Here is a 23001-nt window from a genome sequence, read left to right as displayed (position 1 = left end):
AAACTGATAGAAAAAATCGAGGACAGAATATGCACGCAAAAGAAACTTAACCTTAAATGTTTAACACAAGGAAAGATTGAAATAAAACTCGCTCTGCAGGAATCGAAGTCACCACAAGTCCTCCCTGAAAAAATTGCCAATTTTATATCTGTCGGTAAAAATTATCATGATTCTATTGTTAACCATCACATAAAGCTGGTCGATGTAAGTTCAATGTCCATTGTATTTTAGATTAATCGTTAAATGTTTTTCCGACTTTTCAAACTAAGAGAAAATATGTCAATACTATGTTACTGGCACTCAAAATAAACTGTCAGTGAACCATGTGACATGGTATCTCTCTTTTCAAATAAGGTAATGTGATTGAAAACAATCAGCTGGGATTGACGTTTGCGTAACGATTAGTCATTAGTTAAAATACCTTATATCTTTGTAATAAATGTGAAATATTTTTATTAATTGTGAGAAAATCTAACGTGTGTGAAGAGATATCACATCAAAAGGAAGAGCACAAGAAACTTAATTTGCGTAATAAAATAGAAGTAGAGTTCATAGGTCACTAGACTCGTATACTAGCTGTATATAATATATTAGATAAAATGTAATTGTATGATAAATAGTAAGGGTACGGATAAAGTGTCACGGGGATGATCACACAGATTATTATTCTCCTCCATGTTCAAACGATTCTCGGCTTAATTGCTAAAACAATGCTAAATCGCACATTTCACGTAGATTCTGTTGGTCTGTATACTACTGTTAAGTAGTATACAGACCAGCAGAATGTTCTCGGTAACGTTTACCTCAACAGAGAGGATATGTCAAGAAGAAGAGAGCTAATTGAATATACAAGCTTAAATTAGATGATTGAAGCGGTCAGACAAAAGGAGAAAGAGAGAGAGAGAGAGAGAGAGAGAGAGAGAGAGAGAGAGAGAGAGAGAGAGAGAGAGAGAGAGAGAGAGAGAGAGAGAGAACGATGGTATATGAGAGCAGATAAAGAGTACTCCAACATTTGTAGCAGTTGTTTAGAAACTTGTCACAGGTTCAGTAGACCTGATATATCCACCGACAAAACTTACTTGGCACAGAGATAATAACATACTGGTTAGACAATTGTCACGCCAATGGCCACAGTTACAGCGTTGAAAGCAGTGCCAGCTACTGCAGAGACTGATCTTCGTATGTCAGCAGAAGACTTTATAGCAACTCTATCACTGTGAAGCAGATCACATATATTCTCTTCATTTCACGATATCAAACATGCCACAGCGTTTTAGACCACGTTGTCTTACAAAAGAAGCCGCCAAAATGATATGCTGAGCTAGAACGCTGTCACGTGACATAGACCATGTTATTAAATATTATACCCGATATCTCAATATCCTGTTTCTATAATTTAAAGGTAAACACATTAAAAAATTACAACGACAAAATACAGAAGCATTCCGATCACCGATAGCCCCTACCAGCGGGGCCATGAGGTTCGAAGGTTCCTTCGCTTGTATCAAACTTTGTGGAATCTTTGAATGTTTATTACGAAAAACTGTTGTCATATCCTGATTTTGCCAGAGCATGCAATAGTCTGTGAATCCGGTTCGCTTTTCCTTTCACTCCAGTGTTATTTTATCAAATGCCAGACAAAAACGAAACCGAAACTTTAATAATAGGCATTTTAGAGGTGACGAATTTCCACAAACTTTGGGAGAGGTTGTTATCTGAGGCGTGACAAAATTTAACACGTATCAAAGGAACAGGTCAAAGATCAATCATTTATTCTCCGAGAAACACTGCGTTACACATTGTAATGATCATATAATAGCTCCAATTGGTCATCCATTATAAATATTATACTGATGACTGAATATGTTTAATTCGTAAGCGGGCAAAAAACTAAATAGCTGCAGCGGTTATGTATGTCAGTAACCGGGCAAAATCTGCCAATTTAGTCTGGTTCCCGCCTCATTTTAACCACTTGCCGTGCAATGCTCAATGTGTGAGGCAGCCATTTTGTCAAGATTCAAGTTTTTTGATATCACATTGCCTTTTGAACAGTGGGGCCAAACATAATGGCTTCTTTCCAGATAATATCACCGGTTAAGACAATACTGATATCATAAACGAGTACGTCCGGTGCCTAGCTAGGAAAACATCGAAATTTCGAAATGCGGCAACTGGTACACTAATACGGGTAATGAATATCACAGAAGATGTTATCTTCCAGTAACTGTAGACAGCGCCAATCAGATTGTTCGATAAAGCTTGCCAATAATAATCAGGGATAAAATAGCGCATACCCAAACTATTTTGTGCGCGAAAAGAAGCCATCGGCAGAATTAGGACACCAAATTAGACCATTGTTGGCCAAATATATATATATATATATATATATATATATATATATATATATATATATATATATATATATATATATATATATATATATATATATGTGTGTGTGTGTGTGTGTGTGTGTGTGTGCGTTTGTGTACTAGTACTATCGAGACCATGTAGTAAGGAATTCACGTACTTATCGAGACCAGACTTGCGTAATAAAGCCAAAAGCCTGGCTTTATAATGTTAGCCTTCCAATGGCCTAAGAACTGCCTAAATAGTGCTTACTAACGTTTTTATCGACTGGCCTCATTTTTCTACGCACCGGGAAAATGAGTGTGAAATTTTGTGTGTGAGGTGCGTGCCTCGCCAGGATCTACGCACCCGTAGTTTGCCTGAACGAGCGCCACCATTCGACAACGGTGATGTCAATACGTCCGCCATATTGCTATACTGCTTGCAAGCGTACAGTTCGACACGTCTGGGATCTGCCTCTCCTGCGCTGTGTGGTGTGCTTGTTGGACACGTCGTAGGTCCAAAGAGCTTCTTTCGTTACAGGTTAGTACAACCATCATATTTAACTTGAACTAATGTTGTAAATTTCGCCGATTTTGCTTTTTTAATTAAATATGTGCCACCAGCTCTCAACCAGCGATCGATGACTCCTGACCAGCGCGATCAAGTTTAGTAGGGGTACAATTTCGGTGAACAATTTTGTCAGAAAAATAACTGAGTTTATCTCATTTTTGTCCGTTATAGCAAGTTTGATACCTGATGTGTATGTCTATATACGAGGAACTGCTCGATGTTGCATGGTCATCATTTGAGCACAGTTCTGTGACAGAACTAGCTTCTAAATATAGGACAATGCGCGCGACATTGGCACTTTGCATCAAATGCAGACAACTTTGCTTCGGTTCATTCTGCGGCTATGTCTCAACTTGATGCAGGAGTTGCAAGCATTTTATATGCTTGCTTGCAGTGTTAATGTCGTCGGTTTCGATAGACACCAAGCCCAGTTTTCAACATTGTCATATTGCCAGTACAGTCTGAGTGTTTTGTCTAAATTTGCAGACAAATGCCGATTTGTATGTGGTCGATGTATACTCTGACTTAAGCAATTACCATGTTGGACTAAATCACATTTATTTCTATGCAATACACTGTACAACTCAACAGATTTTGAAACTAAAGTTGAACAGTATTTACAGGGGTTTCGTTAAAAGCCGGCCACCGGTCATACGGCCGCCTGTTATTACCTGAAAATCGTGTAATTGTTGTGCTTCCTACAGAAATGAATAGCTAGTAACAAACAGCATGTTGCCAAAAGTTTACAATGATCTGTATCCTTAATGCTGAATTACTTGTTTTTCAACACTTTTGGGGTGTTTTCAACGAAAATTTTGTGTTCATCGTTCGCATTTGTCGATCGCGCAATGCCTCGCTAAGCTTGAAGATGTAGGTACCGATAGTACCGCACGGAATCACAGGCGCTCCTTAGCTGGGTCGTCTGCCAAGTAGATCGATTTTCGGATCGATCTATTGATCCCGTAGTCGATATGCCCGCCACTGCAACCTAAATAGGTTAACCTAATTAGGTTGCAGTGGCGGGCATATCGACTACGGGATCAATAGATCGATCCGAAAATCGATCTACTTAGCAGACGACCCAGCTAAGGAGCGCCTGTGCATGGAAAACGTCAATACAACGTACACAGCTGGTTGGAGGTTAGAGGTCATTGAGCTTGTGCCATAACGCAACATTGCGTTGGCCATGAGATGTGAGTGAAGTGATTCATTGGGTCGAAATGGAGAAATACAGACGGGTTGATGACGAAAGGTACAGTTTATGGCAATTTCTCAGATCATATTGATACTTATGCGGCGTTTTATGAATATTTATCAGGAAATGTTTCTTCTGAATGCATCAGCATTCGCCCCTACAGCGATCCACCAGCCTCGGGTTGTAAATGTAAACAACACCTTGGCATTGGTGGTCGACGTTCGCTCTCGGATTTTAATGATTTTCTTTATGTTTGACTTGCCTTAACTCCGTGGGCATATAAATTTCAAAACTGAATAAATGAAGGTGTAAACTTCAGCAGACTGTGACGTTTAGCGGTTGGCTGTAGCACAGTCGTCATACACGGCAATGCAGGAAGTCCGGAAATGGAATAAACCGGCCATGGCTGCTATAGCCTGCACCTATCACTAAAGTTCGAAGACTGCTTTCCTGCACCAAAAGCCGCAATAATTCATTCAAAAACCCCCGTATCGATGGCTTCCAATACATCTCTAAATTCATATCTTGTATGCTTTTTGTGTTGAAGACGATGCATTTTTGAGTGTGGTTTCCAAAAAACGAACACTTTCATAAAACGAACACTTTTTTACAACAGCTGCCGTTGATGATTTTAAAGTAGATCCAGGCTGTCTAATGTTGGTCCCTGATCCTTTGAAAAATGTAAATAAAGTAGAAATGCGGAGCGACTGAGGGCTAGTGTACTAGGGTCAAAGTCAAAATTCATAGAAATTTTCATTCTGTTCTACCAACAATCACTTGAAATGACTATTTTCAGTGGTGAACCATAGAGGAAAACTGCATCAATGTTGACCACCAAGTTTTCGGAGGTCACACTAGTGCTGCAAAGCTGTAAGTCTTACATTCCTCTCACAGTTTATTGCTAGGAGTATCCAGAAACAATATATTATCCTCAGAGATAGATATAGCAGTTATCTAGTAGTACACATCTTGTCTGTTCAATCACAGTCCCTCCACTTTGGTTTAATGTCAGTCCTTCAACCCCACTCCAATCTACCCAAGTGAGGCGTTCCTTTGGATAGACAATGTCTCTCTTTGTTTACTGTTTACTGCTATGATTATTGTGATTAAGTCTGCAAATGTTGCATAACATCTCATTGTACAAAACTCTGACAAAACTTCATAAGTTCAAAAAATGCAATAATTGTCATGTTATCAGCAGTAATTGTCATTTCTTGATTACTCAGTTTGTAATTCTGTCAAAACTTACAGTCAGTCAGTCACTCATGCACTCATTTCAAGTTGTGAAAATACTGAAAATTTTTCTAGTGGATTTTACTGGGCATCCAACATAGACCAACGTAACACGAGTAGCAGCATAGTGGAATGGTTCCAGAACAAGATGTCAGCCCACTATTCACCCCTATGGACCCTGACCTCCACAAGAATTACACTCTGACAATGACAATTATTTTTGACCACCAGAATTTTGCAATTGACCACCAAAATTTGAATCTGGTGGTCAAACTTGACCACCAAACAAAAAATAAATTTCGAACCCTGTTTGTAGATGATCATAATGACATATTTCTGTAAGCAATGCTTGAAATAAAACTTGTAACTTACCGTTTGTGGTTGATGAACTGTTTTGTCCAGTTTGTAAAAAGCTAATTTGGAACCGTGTATTGGTGGGTGAGGGGTGGGGGTACGTACCAAACATCCACATGTTTGCTGGTTGGTATGGCTTGGCCCCCTGTAATTTTCATATGGCCCCCTGTTTCAAAACTTAGTGAAACCCCTGCATTGTCTTTTGCAAAATCTTTTTTTAACATCACCATGATTGCTATAATACAAGAGGTCCAATTGATGGCTTTAAATATTGGTTTCACAAAGTCTGTTGTTGAAAGGGGTATTGACATTGAAATTGACAGTTTATAGAGCTCAGCTGATAGATAGCACACAGCCATCTGTGTTTATACAAGAGATGAAGTATACCGGTATGTTCACTGCGGCCCAGCAGCGCCCTGTTTTGTCCAATGCTTCGTGGAGCGTGTATACCTATATTGGGGTCATGACTGAGGTCATTTACCGTAGTTACTGTAAATCAATATGGCAGCGCCCATGTTAGTCATCGCTACAGCTGTCAAGCGTAAGCTACGCAACGCAAAGTTTGAGCTTATGAGAAGCAAGGGCGATTTCCATTGTGACCTACCGGTACATGGCCTTTTCGATGAACTAGATGCCAATGTTGACCCTGCAATCAAGAAACATGATAAAATCACAGCTGACAAGGTAAAGCTCCGCCAGATAGAGGTGTACCCAATATTTGAGTGTGAAATGAGACATTGGCGATCAGCAGTGACCCAGAAATTGAAACCCTCTTGCTCAATGCGGAATCCATGGAAGGGAACCTTTAGCAGAAATATCCCAGCAGAAGTGTTTGAGCTCATTCGGCTGTATTCAACCCGCAATTCATGCGCATTGAAGAGTCTGAAACACCGTGTACAGTAACTCTGAAATTTACCTGGTTGAACAAAGTCAACTATCCTTGGCCGTGGAGCCCGCTACGAAAATCAGCAGCTGTTACTGAGGTCAGTAAAGGTTCAGTGTATGGAAGTTATCTGTACCGATGACAAGCCCATGATCGTGCGGTATAGGAAGACATCAGAAACAGCGACGATCAACTTCCACTATGGCTGTTGGAACAAACATGGGGTTCCTCAACATGTTTGAATGGTGAGATGTCCTGGAGAAATTTTGAACTGCTGAGGTTTGACGTTCTTGTTCAAGTTTGAAATCATTTCATAGCTGTGAAGAGTTCACATTTTTTGGCCTTTTTTCAAAGCATGAAATCAGCAGATGTTTCTGCACATGTTCAATCATACAGAAATAAAAAAAAATTGATATTTCATCAAAGTTTGTGATCTTTATGACTTTGCTTGAAAGTTAACTGTGGCATACAGTAAATTACAGTCCATATTCCTTACATACAATGGTGGTTTCAGAATGAAAGGCATCCTAAATATTAACAAGATAACTTGTCAATAAAAAACACTACATGCATTTATTTCTTAACCATTGGTCAAACATGTATTCGAGTATCACCTCTTTGAAAGCTCTGCTGCAATGTTCAACTCAGCAAATGAAGTGAACTTTTGCAGTCCCATGAAGAAATTTTTTTTACACTAAATTTTACAAATTCAGACTTTACAATTTCCATTAAAATGCGGCAAAATATTAAAATTACATTACTTCAAAAACCTTTGGATATAGGCTCAGCAGTGATTGTGAAACTAAATTATGATCTCACGTAATTCTAAAAAATTGAAATTCTTTTATATATTTATCAAAGCACAAAGATCATTCTCAGACAAAAACTGAATTCAATCTTACACTTAACTGTTTAAAAATTTCATTCTCAGCTGTTTATGATTTTCTAATAATCCTACAAAATGTTTAACAATTAGCTTCTAACTTATATAGGCAAAACTTATCAACATCTTTGTATACCTATTATATCCATTCAAATTTACACTGTGAAGGCATGCACAATTTTGCATCCAAAGCTCATCACTTCAATGTATTTTTCAGAATTTTACTTATTTTCCCACTCACTGCAGACCGTTTAATTTCCCCATAAATTTGCTGCTGCAAATTTCACAAGATTCAGAGGAACACTGCTTCTCATTGCCACAAAAACAGTAACTCGGGTCATCATAATATCTGTCTGGAATATATTTGGCATTCTCTATGGCTTTCAATCCCATATGACCCCCCCCCCCCCTATAATTATCAGAACAGGGGTCTTGTGTGCGTAGCCAATACAGTAGTACGTATTCATGCCTGAATATGAGAGACCATCTGTTCTGGGGTGTTGATTTACAACTGTATTCAAGTAAGCGCAAATGCTTGGCTTCTCTTCCCTCCATTGTATTAAGACCCAACCCCATATTGAACTTCCTTTGTAACCTTCTGCTTTTTGCATGAAGCACTGTACTATATATATATATATATATATATATATATATATACAGTGTGTGCATGAGAGAGAGAGAGAGAGAGAGAGAGAGAGAGAGAAGAGAATTATCTTACCTCGGGATATAAGGGTATACATATATATATATATATATATATATATATATATATATATATATATATATATTATATATATATATATATATATATATATATATATACAGTGTGTGCATGAGAGAGAGAGAGAGAGAGAGAGAGAGAGAGAGAGAGAGAGAGAGAGAGAATTATCTTACCTCGGGATCCTGCCTGAACCTGTCTGTTTTCTGACTAAGTAACACACAGCCCTGCCATGCACAGCTTACATACATACATACATACATACATACATACCGGTACATACATACATACATACATGCATACATACATACATACACACATACATACATACATACATACATACATACTAGCTCTGCATGGCAGGGCTGTGTGTTACCGGCATTATGTGGCCTGTCAGCCTGTGGTGGGAGGCCGTATAATGCCGGTAACACAGCCCTGCCATGCACAGCAAACATGTATACATTCATACATACATACATACATACATACTGGCTCTGCATGGCAGGGCTGTGTGTTACCGGCGTTATGTGGCCTCCCACCACAGCCTGTGGTGGGAGGCCGTATAACGACGGTAACACACAGCCCTGCCATGCACAGCAAACATACATACATACATACATGCATACATACATACATACTAGCTCTGCATGGCAGGGCTGTGTGTTACCGGCGTTATGTGGCCTCCCCGTGACCACAGCCTGTGGTGGGAGGCCGTATAACACCGGTAACACAGCCCTGCCATGCACAGCTAACATATTACATACATACATACATACATACATACATACATACATACATACATACCCCCGGTACATACATATTAGCTCATGACGGGACGCTTGCATCTAAAAAACAGTGCACTTTTTTGAGCTCTTTCTGCACTGATAATATGCAATCTACAGTAGTTATATCAGATATAATCAGACATTACATAACGCTTAGTCAACAACTTCAGATACCAATAGCTTCGCTGGTACTACTTTATGCCATTGCAAGGTATTGTACAGCGAAGCGGCACAAACTCAGTCTCGTGTAAACCTTGACAACAGTATTATCATTTCAGGACATCGGAATTTGTTCCTACTTTTATTAATTTGAACTAAAATATGGCGTGTAGTATATTTATAGGTCCTATTCTGTGAAAATTAGGGTACAATGTTCAAAGAAGTTCAAGGCGAACGATTATCTGTATGAGTGAAGTGTGTAAGGCAAAGATGTCTGCCCTGTACACCCACTTAATTGCTATCTCTAATCACATATTGCAAACAGCTTACGAGATGGCAAATAACTTTAATTAGGAGCTCCATACCCCTTCAAACCCCTATTTCAAGTGGTGAATGTGCATTGAATATGCATTGTTTTTAGATGGAAACGTCCACTAATGTCTGCATGGCAGGGCTGTGTGTTACCGCATTATACGGCCTCCCACCAGAGGCTGTGGTGGGATGAGACATAACGACGGTAACACACAGCCCTGCCATGCACAGCATACATACATACATACATACATACATACATACATACATACATACATACATACTAGCTCTGCATGGCAGGGCTCACTGTGTTACCAGCGTTATGTGGCCTCCCACCACAGCCTGTGGTGGGAGGCCGTATAACGACGGTAACACACAGCCCTGCCATGCACAGCTAACATACATACATACATACATACATACATACATACACACATACATACATACATACATACATACTAGCTCTGCATAGCAGGGCTGTGTGTTACCGGCATTATGTGGCCTCCCACCACAGCCTGTGGTGGGAGGCCGTACCGGTATAACGCCGGTAACACACAGCCCTGCCATGCACAGCTAACATACATACCATCTACATACATACATACATACATACATACATACATACATACACACATACATACATACATACATACACATACATACATACACACATACACACACATACATACATACATACATACATACAAACATATACATACATACATACATACATACATACATATATACATACATACACATGCATGCATACATACATACATACATACATACATACATACATACATACATACATACATACATACTCGCATCCCACCACAGCCTGTGGTGGGAGGCCGTATAACGCTGGTAACACACAGCCCTGCCATGCACAGCTAACATACATACATACATACATACATACATACATACATACATTTAGTTGTGCATGGTAGGGCTGTGTGTTACCGGCATTATGTGGCCTCCCACCACAGCCTGTGGTGGGAGGCCGTATAACGCCTGTAACACACAGCCCTGCCATGCACAGCTTACATACATACATACATACATACATACATACATACATACCCCTGGTACATACATAGTAGCTCTGCATGGCAGGGCTGTGTGTTACCGGCGTTATGTGGCCTCCCACCATAGCCTGTGGTCGGAGGTCGTATAATGCTGGTAACACACAGCCCTGCCATGCACAGCTAACATACATACATACATACATACATACATACATACATACATACATACATACATACATACATACATACATGTATACATACATACATACATACATACATACATACATACATACATAGTTCATCGATCAAATGCGAGGTGTTTGCCGGGAAAAAGAGTCCCTGCACATACCGGTATGTCATTATCCATAATCGCTGCCATTAACATAGTATATTTCCCAAGGGACACACGGCGACACGCGTATGCATGCAGGTCTGTAAGCGCATATACGCGTGGCCATTTCGACGCGAGCACAGTAATCAAGATATGAAAATTCTTTCAGGTTAAGTTTTTTTATTTCTCTATTTAATGGCGAAATTTTAGTGTCCTTGAGTTCATTTGGGAATTTAAAACAACTGTTGGTTTCAGAATTTTGAATTTCGGCACTCGCGTTATAAAAACAACCATCTTTTCTACAGTTGGTGAAATCGATGTGTAATCTGCCATAGCCGTCAATGGGGTAGCAATATTCATTGACTGCACGGCGAAAACGGAAATTTCAGCCTGACTTGATTTCAACAAAAGTTATCAATAGTGATTGAAATTATAGTTGTAAGGATCAGAAATTATCAAACAACAATCGTATGATTTTAAAATTTTGAATCATGGCATAAAACTATCAATTTTAAACGGTTTTCTTGGGAAGGTGGTTGTTGCTATGAAGTTAGCGCTTGCCTGGTAACCGGCAATAGCAGTGAGAAATAGTGACATTTGGCAACCTGCCGAATCGAATATTGCCAGATTTGTCAAGGGAAAGTACATGTAGTTAACAAACTCTTTGAAGTATCAATGTAAATATACATACCTGGCTTCAATAATTATAAACACTCACAACAATCGGAGTCGTTTTTGCTTCCGCTGCACGACAAGTGTGGCCTAATTAATATTCATGAGCCAGAAAATAGGGGGATGTTTACATTGGACAAAGAGGGTGCCTCCTGGGCCAACGTGGCTCCTTCTAACTTGAAGTTTATTTTTGGAAGAATATTTCTGTGAAATCCATCAAGAAATGTAAATACTCAAAACTCCTTGGTTTAGATATGCTTTGTTTCAAATTGAAGTAAATTTGTGTGATTGTATTTTTGGGTCATTTTCTCCCATTTTTGAGCAAACATCTCTGAATCCTATTGACTGATTTTTAATGCAGTTCACCATGGGCTATGTGACCCAGTGCCACAGTTATTATACAACAACTCTGATCATATGGGAGTGACACCGTCTTATTGGCGGTATTTTTTAAATGTCCTCTAGGGGAGGCTGTTACCCAATACAGTCATTTCCACCAACTTTGAATCATAGGGTTTCCGTAAAATCATAAAAAACGAATGCTTTTGCTGGGCTTCTTAAACGTCCTGTAAAATTGAATCATGGGAAAAATGGCTCCATTGAGCATGTCACAGGTCTAAACCATTATATAATCTTGCAGGTAAAAACACTGAAGACCTTGTGACAGTTCAATGACCAAATGCCAAAGGAAAAAAACTAAAGACACAGGTCCTATTAACTGTAATGTGTATTAAGCGGACCCTCAATGCAAACAAAAGATATACAAATACACAGTGTTCAGCTTGTGAATTCAAAGTGTATGTGTGTAGAATGCATTGTTACTGTTTACATTTTAATTTTAGTCCGGACTAAAATTTATTTATCAATAACAATGTTCATTATACACATATGAGCTGTGCTGATAAGCTATATAGTGGACATTTCTACATGATTTATACGTTTAACAATAAACTAGTTCAGTAAATACCGGTATACAGAACAAAAATGCTGAAAATCACCAAAAGTTATAGCTACTGTGGCTGTAAATCTGTTTCATGGCTGAAAGGCATTTCTTTTGCCAAAAAAATAGCACTGTGTCTGACCGTTCACCAATGTGCAGTTTTCTGGGTACAGAAACAATGTGAGTTATAAGTTGGTTTCCTTGGGATTCTCTGACAAAATGTAAGCACCACACTAGCCTTTTTGGAAGAATCTGAATAGAATGATATCATCCAGGGCTCCAATAATGTACAAAGTTTAATAGAGAAGTATTGTTGTGATGAATGCTGTATATTTACCTGAGATATCTCCCCGATATGGATGGGGATAATTACAGTCACCAGAAACTTCATTTGGACAATCTCACATCTGATAGAATTACATGTGTTGTGAATTTGAATAATTCTGTGTATGTTGTAGTCTATTCAGTTTCTGTTTTTCCAACCACGCTAATTCAGCTACCCACTTAGGCCAGTACTTTCTCACTGATTTTGCTTTTTTCTCGGGAAGGCTATTCGCAACCTTCCTGTGCAGGTTGACAGTGTAGACACTGTATTGGATGATGTCTCCTTGTCTGAATCCAGTGTAGTTATCATCCGGTTATTACAATTTGTCATCCCGATACTCCGTTCAGAATTAAGGTATGTATAAATGTTTAATTTGATTGTGTTAATTAATGAGTACAATGAAATGAAGGTAAAGTGATATCTTAAAAAAACTCGCATGATTTAGTTAGATCAAAATTTTTTGGAATAACACATGTTTGTTAAAAGGTATAATTTTATGTCATTGTTGTGAATAATAGTAGTGACAACTACAGCGACACATAAATAATATTTCTATCTCACTGGAGTTTCCTCATATAATTAAACAACTAACAGTTATATGTATAAAACAACCATGTAGGGTTTAGGGTTAATTGAATATGTATGTAGGCCTGGTGTGATGTTCAGTACTGTATGGTCACACACATCTTGACTTACACAGCATATAGAGATAATGAGATTTGTGTAGGCCTGGTGTGATGTCCTATGTGGACACACATTTTGACCCCCACATTAAACATGTAGAGATTAAATTAGATTTGCGTAGGCCAGGTGTGATGTCCTATGTGGATACACATCTTGATTACACAGTATACATGTTCAGATAATTAATAATATTGTGTAGGCCAGGTGTGATGTCCAATGTGGACACACATCTTGATTACACAATAAACATGAAAGATAATTAATGTTGTGAAGGTTAAGTGTGATGTCCTGTGTGGCCACACATCTTGACCCTCACATTAAACATGTAGAGATTAAATTAGATTTGTGTAGGCCAGGTGTGATGTCCTATGTGGATACACATCTTGATAACACAGTATACATGTACAGATAATAAATAATATTGTGTAGGCCAGGTGTGACGTCCTATGTTGAAACACATCTTTACTCACATAATAAACATGTATAGATACTTAATATAATGCTGTGTAGGCCAGGTGTGATGTCCTATGTGGACACACATCTTGACTCACACAATTAATAAACATGTAAAAATAGTTAATGTTGTAGGCTAGGTGTGATTTCCTATGTAGACACACATCTTGATTACACAGTTACCATAATTGATGTTGTGTAGGCGTGGTGTGACTTCCTATGTGGACACCCCTTTACTAACATTATAAACATATAGATATAACTACATTTGTGTGTAGGCTTGGTGTGATGTCCTTTGTGGTCACACATTTTGACTCGCACTGTAAACATGTACACATTCCTTTTGTGTTGGCCAGGTGTGATGTCCTATGTGGACACACATCTTGATTCACACAGTAAACATGTATCTAGAAAATTACATTTGTGTAGGCCTGGTGTGTTGTTCTATGTGGATACACACATTTTTACTCACACAATAAACATTTTACAGATGGTCAGATTTGTGTAGGCTTGAGTTGATATCCTATAACCATGACTGCAAATTCAAAATACAGGACAGCTGGAGAGATTGTAGTGTTCATTTAGATAGTTGTGTCAATAAGTGCATATATGAGAGACCATGACTGCATATTCAAAATATGGGATAGTGGAGTGATTGTCGTGTGCATGTGGATAGTCATGTCAATAAGTGTAGATGAGAGACCATGACTGTACATTCAAAATATGGGATAGTGGAGTGATTGTTGTGTGCATGTAGATAGTTATGTCGATAAGTGTAGATGAGAGACCATTACTGTACATTCAAAATATGGGATAGTGGAGTGATTGTTGTGTGCAGGTTGATAGTTATGTCTCATAAGTGTAGATGGAGAGACCATTACTGTACATTTAAAAATGGGATAGTGGAGTGATTGTTGTGTGCATGCAGATAGTTATGTCAATAAATGTAGTTGAGAGACCATTACTGTACATTCAAATTATTGGATAGTTTGAGAGATTGTAGTTTTGTCAATAAATGTAGTTTAGGGACCATTACTGTAAATTCAAAATATGGGATAGTGGAGAGATTGTCGTGTGCATGTAGATAGTTATTTCAATAAGTTTAGATGAGAGACAATTACTGTACATTCAAAATATGGGATAGTGGAGTGATTGTTGTGTGCATGTAGATAGTTGTGTCAATAAGTGTAGATGAGAGACCATGACTGTACATTCAAAATATGGGATAGTGGAGAGATTGTAGTGTGTATGTGGATAGTTCTTTCAATAAGTGTAGATGAGAGACCATATCAGCACATGCAAAATATCCGATAGTGGAGTGATTGTAGTGTGCATATAGATAGTTATTTAATAAGTGTAGATGAGAGACCATGACTGTACATTCTAAATATTGGATAGTTAGATTGATTGTTGTGTACATGTAGACAGTTATGTCAATAAGTTTAGATAAGGGACCATGACTGTACATTCAAAATATGAGATAGTTGGATAGATTGTAACGTGCATGTGGATAGTCATGTCAATAAGTGTAGATGAGAGACCATGACTGTATGTTCCAAATATTAGTTAGTTGGATAGATTGTAGCGTGTATATGGATAGTTATGTCAATGAGTGTAGATGAGGACCATGACTGCACATTCAAACTATGGTATAGTTGGGGTGATTGTCATGAGTATGTGGATAGTTATTGTCAATAAGTGTAGATGAGAGACCATGACTGTACATTCAAATATGGGATAATGGAGCGATTGTTGTGTACATGTAGATAGTTATGTCAATAAGTGTAGTTGAGAGACCATTACTTGACATTTAAAAATGGGATAGTGAAGTGATTGTTGTGGTGCGTAAATATAGTTATGTCAATAAGTGTAGATGAGAGACCATGACTGCACATTCAAAATATTGGATAGTGGGATGATTGTTGTGTCAATAAGTGTAGATGAGAGACCATGACTGTACATTCAAAATATTAGATAGTGGAGTGATTGTTGTGTGCATGTAGATAGTTATGTCAATAAGTGTAGATACTGTACATTTAAAATATGGGATAGTGAAGTGATTGTTTAGTGCATGAAGATAGTTGTGTCAATAAGTGTAGTTGAGAGACCATTACTGAACATTCAAAATATGGGATAGTGGAGTGATTGTTGTGAAGATGTAGATAGTTGTGTCAATAAGTGTAGATGAGAGACCATGACTGTACATACAAAATATGGGAACGTTGGAGTGATGTACCGGTAGTGTGTATGTATATAGTTTTGTCAATAATTGTAGATGAGAGACCATGACTGTACATTCAAAATATTAGATAATTGGATAGATTGTAACGTGCATGTGGATAGTCATGTCAATAAGTGTAGATCTACTAGATGAGAGACTGTGACTGTACATTCAAAATATTAGATAGTTGGATAGATTGTAGCCAGTATGTGGATAGTTATGTCAATAAGTGTAGATGAGGGACCATGACTGCACATTCAAACTATGGGGTAGTTGGAGTGATTGTCGTGTGTAGGTGGATAATTATGTCAATAAGTGTAGATGGAGAGACCATGACTGCACATTCAAAATATTGGATTATGGAGTGATTGTTGTATGCATGTAGATAGTTATGTCAATAAGTGTAGATGAGAGACCATTACTGTACATTCAAAATATGGGATAGTGGAGGATTGTTGTGTAGGTGTAGATAGTTGTGTCAATAAGTGTAGATGAGAGACCATGACTGTACATACAAAATATGGGATTGTTGGAGTGATGTACCGGTAGTGTGTATGTATATAGTTTTTTTCAATAATTGTAGATGAGAGACCATGACTGTACATTCAAAATATGGGATAGTGGAAAGATTGTAGTATGTAGGTGGATAGTTATTTCATAAGTGTAGATGAGTGCATATCAGCACATGCAAAATATCTGATAGTGGAATGATTGTAGTGTGCATGTAGATAGTTATTTAATAAGTGTAGATGAGAGACAATGACTGTACATTCAAAATATGGTAAGTCTGATTGTTGTGTGATGTAGACAGTTATGTCAATAAGTTTAGATAAGGGACCATGACTGTACTTTCAAAATATTAGATAGTTGGATAGATTATAGTGTGTATGTAGATAGTTGTATCAATAAGTGTAGATGAGAGACCATGACTGTAAATTCAAAATATGGGATAGTGGAGTGATTGTCGTGTGCATGTAGATAGTTATTTAATTAGTGTAGATGAGAAACCATGACTGTTCATTCAAAATATGGGATAGTGGAGTGATTGTTGTGTGCATGTAGACAGTTATGTCAATAAGTGTAGATGAGGGACCATGACTGCACATTCAAAATATTAGATAGTTGGATAGATTATAGTGTGTATGTAGATAGCTATGTCTCATAAGTGTAGTTGAGAGACCATGACTGCACATTCAAAGTATGGGATGGTTGAGTGATTGTAGTGTGCATGTAGATAGTTATGTCATTAAGTGTAGATGAGAGACCATGACTGTACTTTCAAAATATTAGATAGTTGGATAGATTGTAGTGTGTATGTAGATAGTTATGTCAATAAGTGTAGGTGAGAGACCATGACTGTAAATTCAAAATATAGGATAGTGGAGTGATTGTCGTGTGCATGTAGATAGTTATTTAATAAGTGTAGATGAGAGACCATGACTGTTCATTCAAAATATGGGATAGTGGAGTGATTGTTGGGTGCATGTAGACAGTTATGTCAATAAGTGTAGATGAGGGACCATGACTGTACATTCAAAATATAAGATAGTTGGATAAATTATAGTGTGTATGTAGATAGTTATATCTCATAAGTGTAGTTGGGAGACCATGACTGCACATTCAAAATATGGGATAGTGGAGTGATTGTTGTGTGCATGTAGACAGTTATTTCAATAAGTTTAGATAAGGGACCATGACTGTACATTCAAATATTAGATAGTTGGATAGATTGTAACGTGCATGTGGATAGTCCTGTCAATAAATGTAGATCTACTAGATGAGAGACCGTGACTGTACATTCAAAATATTCGATAGTTGGATAGATTGTAGCCAGTATGTGGATAGTTATGTCAATAAGTGTAGATGAGGGACCATGACTGCACATTCTAACTATGGGATAGTTGGAGTGATTGTCGTGTGTAGGTGGATAATTATGTCAATAAGTGTAGATGGAGAGACCATGACTGCACATTCAAACTATTGGATTATGGAGTGATTGTTGGTGCATGTAGATAGTTATGTCAATAAGTGTAGATGAGAGACCATGACTGCACATTCAAAATATTGGATAGTGGAGTGATTGTTGTGTGCATGTAGATGGTTATGTCAATAAGTGTAGATGAGAGACCATGACTGCACATTCAAAATATTGGATAGTGGAGTGATTGTTGTGTGCATGTAGACAGTTATGTCAATAAGTGTAGATGAGGGACCATGACTGTACATTCAAAATATAAGATAGTTGGATAAATTATAGTGTGTATGTAGATAGTTATATCTCATAAGTGTAGTTGGGAGACCATGACTGCACATTCAAAATATGGGATAGTTGAGTGATTGTTGTGTGCATGTAGACAGTTATTTCAATAAGTTTAGATAAGGGACCATGACTGTACATTCAAAATATTAGATAGTTGGATAGATTGTAACGTGCATGTGGATAGTCCTGTCAATAAATGTAGATCTACTAGATGAGAGACCGTGACTGTACATTCAAAATATTCGATAGTTGGATAGATTGTAGCCAGTATGTGGATAGTTATGTCAATAAGTGTAGATGAGGGACCATGACTGCACATTCTAACTATGGGATAGTTGGAGTGATTGTCGTGTGTAGGTGGATAATTATGTCAATAAGTGTAGATGGAGAGACCATGACTGCACATTCAAACTATTGGATTATGGAGTGATTGTTGGGTGCATGTAGATAGTTATGTCAATAAGTGTAGATGAGAGACCATGACTGCACATTCAAAATATTGGATAGTGGAGTGATTGTTGTGTGCATGTAGATAGTTATGTCAATAAGTGTAGATGAGAGACCATGACTGCACATTCAAAATATGGGATAGTGGAGTGATTGTCGTGTGCATGTAGATAGTTATGTCAATAAGTGTAGTTGAGAGACCATGACTGCACATTTAAAATATGGGATAGTGGAGTGATTTTCGTGTGCATGTAGATAGTTATGTCAATAAGTGTAGATGAGAGACCATGACTGTACATTCAAATATGGGATAGTGGAGTGATTGTTGTGTGCATGTAGATAGTTAGGTCAATAAGTGTAGATGAGAGACCATGACTGTACATTCAAAATATGGGATAGCCGAGTGATTGTTGTGTGCATGTAGACAGTTATTTTCAATAAGTTTAGATAAGGGACCATGACTGTACATTCAAAATATTAGATAGTTGGATAGATTGTAACGTGCATGTGGATAGTCCTGTCAATAAATGTAGATCTACTAGATGAGAGACCGTGACTGTACATTCAAAATATTCGATAGTTGGATAGATTGTAGCCAGTATGTGGATAGTTATGTCAATAAGTGTAGATGAGGGACCATGACTGCACATTCTAACTATGGGATAGTTGGAGTGATTGTCGTGTGTAGGTGGATAATTATGTCAATAAGTGTAGATGGAGAGACCATGACTGCACATTCAAACTATTGGATTATGGAGTGATTGTTGGGTGCATGTAGATAGTTATGTCAATAAGTGTAGATGAGAGACCATGACTGCACATTCAAAATATTGGATAGTGGAGTGATTGTTGTGTGCATGTAGATAGTTATGTCAATAAGTGTAGATGAGAGACCATGACTGTACATTCAAAATATGGGATAGTCGAGTGATTGTTGTGTGCATGTAGACAGTTATTTCAATAAGTTTAGATAAGGGACCATGACTGTACATTCAAAATATTAGATAGTTGGATAGATTGTAACGTGCATGTGGATAGTCATGTCAATAAGTGTAGATCTACTAGATGAGAGACCGTGACTGTACATTCAAAATATTAGATAGTTGGATAGATTGTAGCCAGTATGTTGATAGTTATGTCAATAAGTGTAGATGAGGGACCATGACTGCACATTCTAACTATGGGATAGTCGGAGTGATTGTCGTGTGTAGGTGGATAATTATGTCAATAAGTGTAGATGGAGAGACCATGACTGCACATTCAAACTATTGGATTATGGAGTGATTGTTGTGTGCATGTAGATAGTTATGTCAATAAGTGTAGATGAGAGACCATGACTGCACATTTAAAATATTGGATAGTGGAGTGATTGTTGTGTGCATGTAGATAGTTATGTCAATAAGTGTAGTTGAGAGACCATTACTGTACATTCAAAATATTGGATAGTGGAGTGATTGTTGTGTAGATGTAGATAGTTGTGTCAATAAGTGTAGATGAGAGACCATGACTGTACATACAAAATATGGGAACGTTGGAGTGATGTACCGGTAGTTTGTATGTATATAGTTTTGTCAATAATTGTAGATGAGAGACCATGACTGTACATTCAAAATATGGGATAGTGGAGAGATTGTAGCGTGTATGTCGATAGTTATTTCAATAAGTGTAGATGAGTCCATATCAGCACATGCAAAATATCTGATTGTGGAATGATTGTAGTGTGCATGTAGATAGTTATTTAATAAGTGTAGATGAGAGACAATGACTGTACATTCAAAATATGGGATAGTCTGATTGTTGTGTGATGTAGACAGTTATGTCAATAAGTTTATATAAGGGACCATGACTGTACTTTCAAAATATTAGAATAGTTGGATAGATTGTAGTGTGTATGTAGATAGTTATGTCAATAAGTGTAGATGAGAGACCATGGCTGTAAATTCAAAATAGGGATAGTGGAGTGATTGTCGTGTGCCATGTAGATAGTTATTTAATAAGTGTAGATGAGAGACCATGACTGTTCATTCAAATATGGGATAGTGGAGTGATTGTTGTGTGCATGTAGACAGTTATGTCAATAAGTGTAGATGAGGGACCATGACTGTACATTCACAATATTAGATAGCTATTAGATAGTTGGTTAGATTGTAGTGTGTATGTAGATAGTTATGTCTCATAAGTGTAGTTGAGAGACCATGACTGCACATTCAAATATGGGATGGTGGAGTGATTGTAGTGTGCATGTAGATAGTTATGTCAATAAGTGTAGATGAGAGACCATGACTGTACATTCAAAATATTGGATAGTTAGATTGATTGTAGTGTGCATGTAGATACTTTTCAATAAGTGTAGATGAGAGACCATGACTGTACATTCAAAATATGGGTAGTGGAGTGATTGTCGTGTGCATGTAGATACATGTAGTTATGTCAATAAGTTTAGATGAGGGACCATGACTGTACATTCAAAATATCAGATAGTTGGATGGATTGTAGAGTGTATGTGGATAGTTAAATCAATGTGTAGATGAGAGACCATGACTGCACATTCAAAATATTAGATATTTGGATAGATTGTAGTGTGCATGTAGATAGTTATTTCAATAAGTATAGATGAGAGACCATAACTGCACATTCAAAATATGGGATAGTGGAGTGATTGTAGTGTGCATGTAGATCTATAGTTATGTCAATAAGTGTAGATAAGAGACCATGACTGTACATTCAAAGTACAGGATAGTTGGAGTGATTGTAGTACAGTATTTGCTTTACTCATGCAGTGATTTATTTTGTTTTATCAACATTATCGGTTAAGTGAGACTTGATTTTTTAGATAGGTATTGTTCCATTCATCAGGCAAAAAGTCAGAGCCATTTGTTCATGCATAAATTGGCAAGTTACACTGTTTATCAGTTGCTCATCTTAGGCCCCAAGCCAAAAGTACCATTCATTTAAAACTTGCTATATAGGTATCTAAAGATAATGTCAGTCCGATAAGAGGAAATGTTGTTGAAATTGGATAATTGTAATTTTTGCTCAATTTTCCCTGTTTTTTGGTAAAAAAGCCTTTTTTCTCTGAAACCGCAAGTCCAAATTCCAATTCATTTGAAATGTGGTATCACAGTTCATAGGGGTGATCTCAGTCTGATTTGTCAAAATTGTTGTGAATTTACAGCTACCCACTTAGGCCAGTACATTCTCACTGATTTTGCTTTGTTCTCGGAAGGCTATTCGCAAGCTTTCCAGTGCAGGTTGACAGTGTAGATACTGTATTGGATGATGTCTCCTTGTCTGAATCCAGTGTAGTTATCATCCGGTTATTACAATTTGTCATCCCAATACTCCGTTCAGAATTAAGGTATGTATAAATGTTTAATTTGATTGTTTAATTAATGAGTACAATGAAATGAAGGTAAAGTGATATCTTTCAAAAAATCACATGATTTTGTTAGATCAAAATTTTTTGGAATAACACATGTTTGTTAAAAGGTATAATTTTATGTCATGTTGTGTATAAATAGTAGTGACAACTACAGCGACACATAAATAATATTTCTATCTCACTGGAGTTTCATCATGTAATTAAACAACTAACAGTTTATGTGTATAAAAACACCATGTAGGGTTAATTAAATGTGTATATGTAGGCCTGGTGTGATGTTCAGTACTGTATGGTCACACTGTTTATCAGTTGCTCATCTCAGGCCCCAAGCCAAAAGTCCCATTCATTAAAAACTTGCTATGGAGGTATCTAAAGATAATGTCAGTCAGATAAGAGGAAATATTGTTGAAATTTGGATAATTGTAATTTTTGCTCATTTTCCCTGTTTTTTGGTAAAAAAGCCTTTTTTTCTCTGAAACCGCAAGTCCAAATTCCAATTCATTTGAAATGTGGTATCACAGTTCATAGGGGTGATCTCAGTCTGATTTGTCAAAATTGTTGTGAAATTTACAGCTACCCACTTAGGCCAGTACATTCTCACTGATTTTGCTTTGTTCTCGGGAAGGCTATTCGCAACCTTTCCTGTGCAGGTTGACAGTGTAGATACTGTATTGGATGATGTCTCCTTGTCTGAATCCAGTGTAGTTATCATCCGGTTATTACAATTTGTCATCCCAATACTCCGTCAGAATTAAGGTATGTATAAATGTTTAATTTGATTGTGTTAATTAATGAGTACAATGAAATGAAGGTAAAG

At 37.4% G+C, this 23001-nt stretch overlaps 1 long non-coding RNA gene across 2 annotated transcripts in view; it reads left to right on the top strand.

Annotated features, from left to right (window-relative positions):
* The first annotated feature begins 2576 nt into the window (after positions 1–2576).
* Positions 2577–23001, top strand: part of LOC139119576 (uncharacterized) — a 44822-nt gene continuing 24397 nt past the window's right edge. The window contains exons 1-3 of one of the 2 annotated variants that reach the window (XR_011548950.1): positions 2577–2889; positions 12961–13091; positions 22029–22160. This is a non-coding gene — a long non-coding RNA (uncharacterized lncRNA). Of the gene's footprint in view, positions 2890–3975; positions 4172–12960; positions 13092–22028; positions 22161–23001 lie in introns of those variants that run through there. The other variant, XR_011548949.1, reaches the window with a different exon arrangement.

This window comes from Ptychodera flava, chromosome 2 (genome assembly GCF_041260155.1).
Source record: "Ptychodera flava strain L36383 chromosome 2, AS_Pfla_20210202, whole genome shotgun sequence".
In the NCBI taxonomy this organism is placed as follows: Eukaryota; Metazoa; Hemichordata; class Enteropneusta; family Ptychoderidae; genus Ptychodera; species Ptychodera flava.
This window is presented reverse-complemented; position numbering and strand designations above follow the sequence as displayed.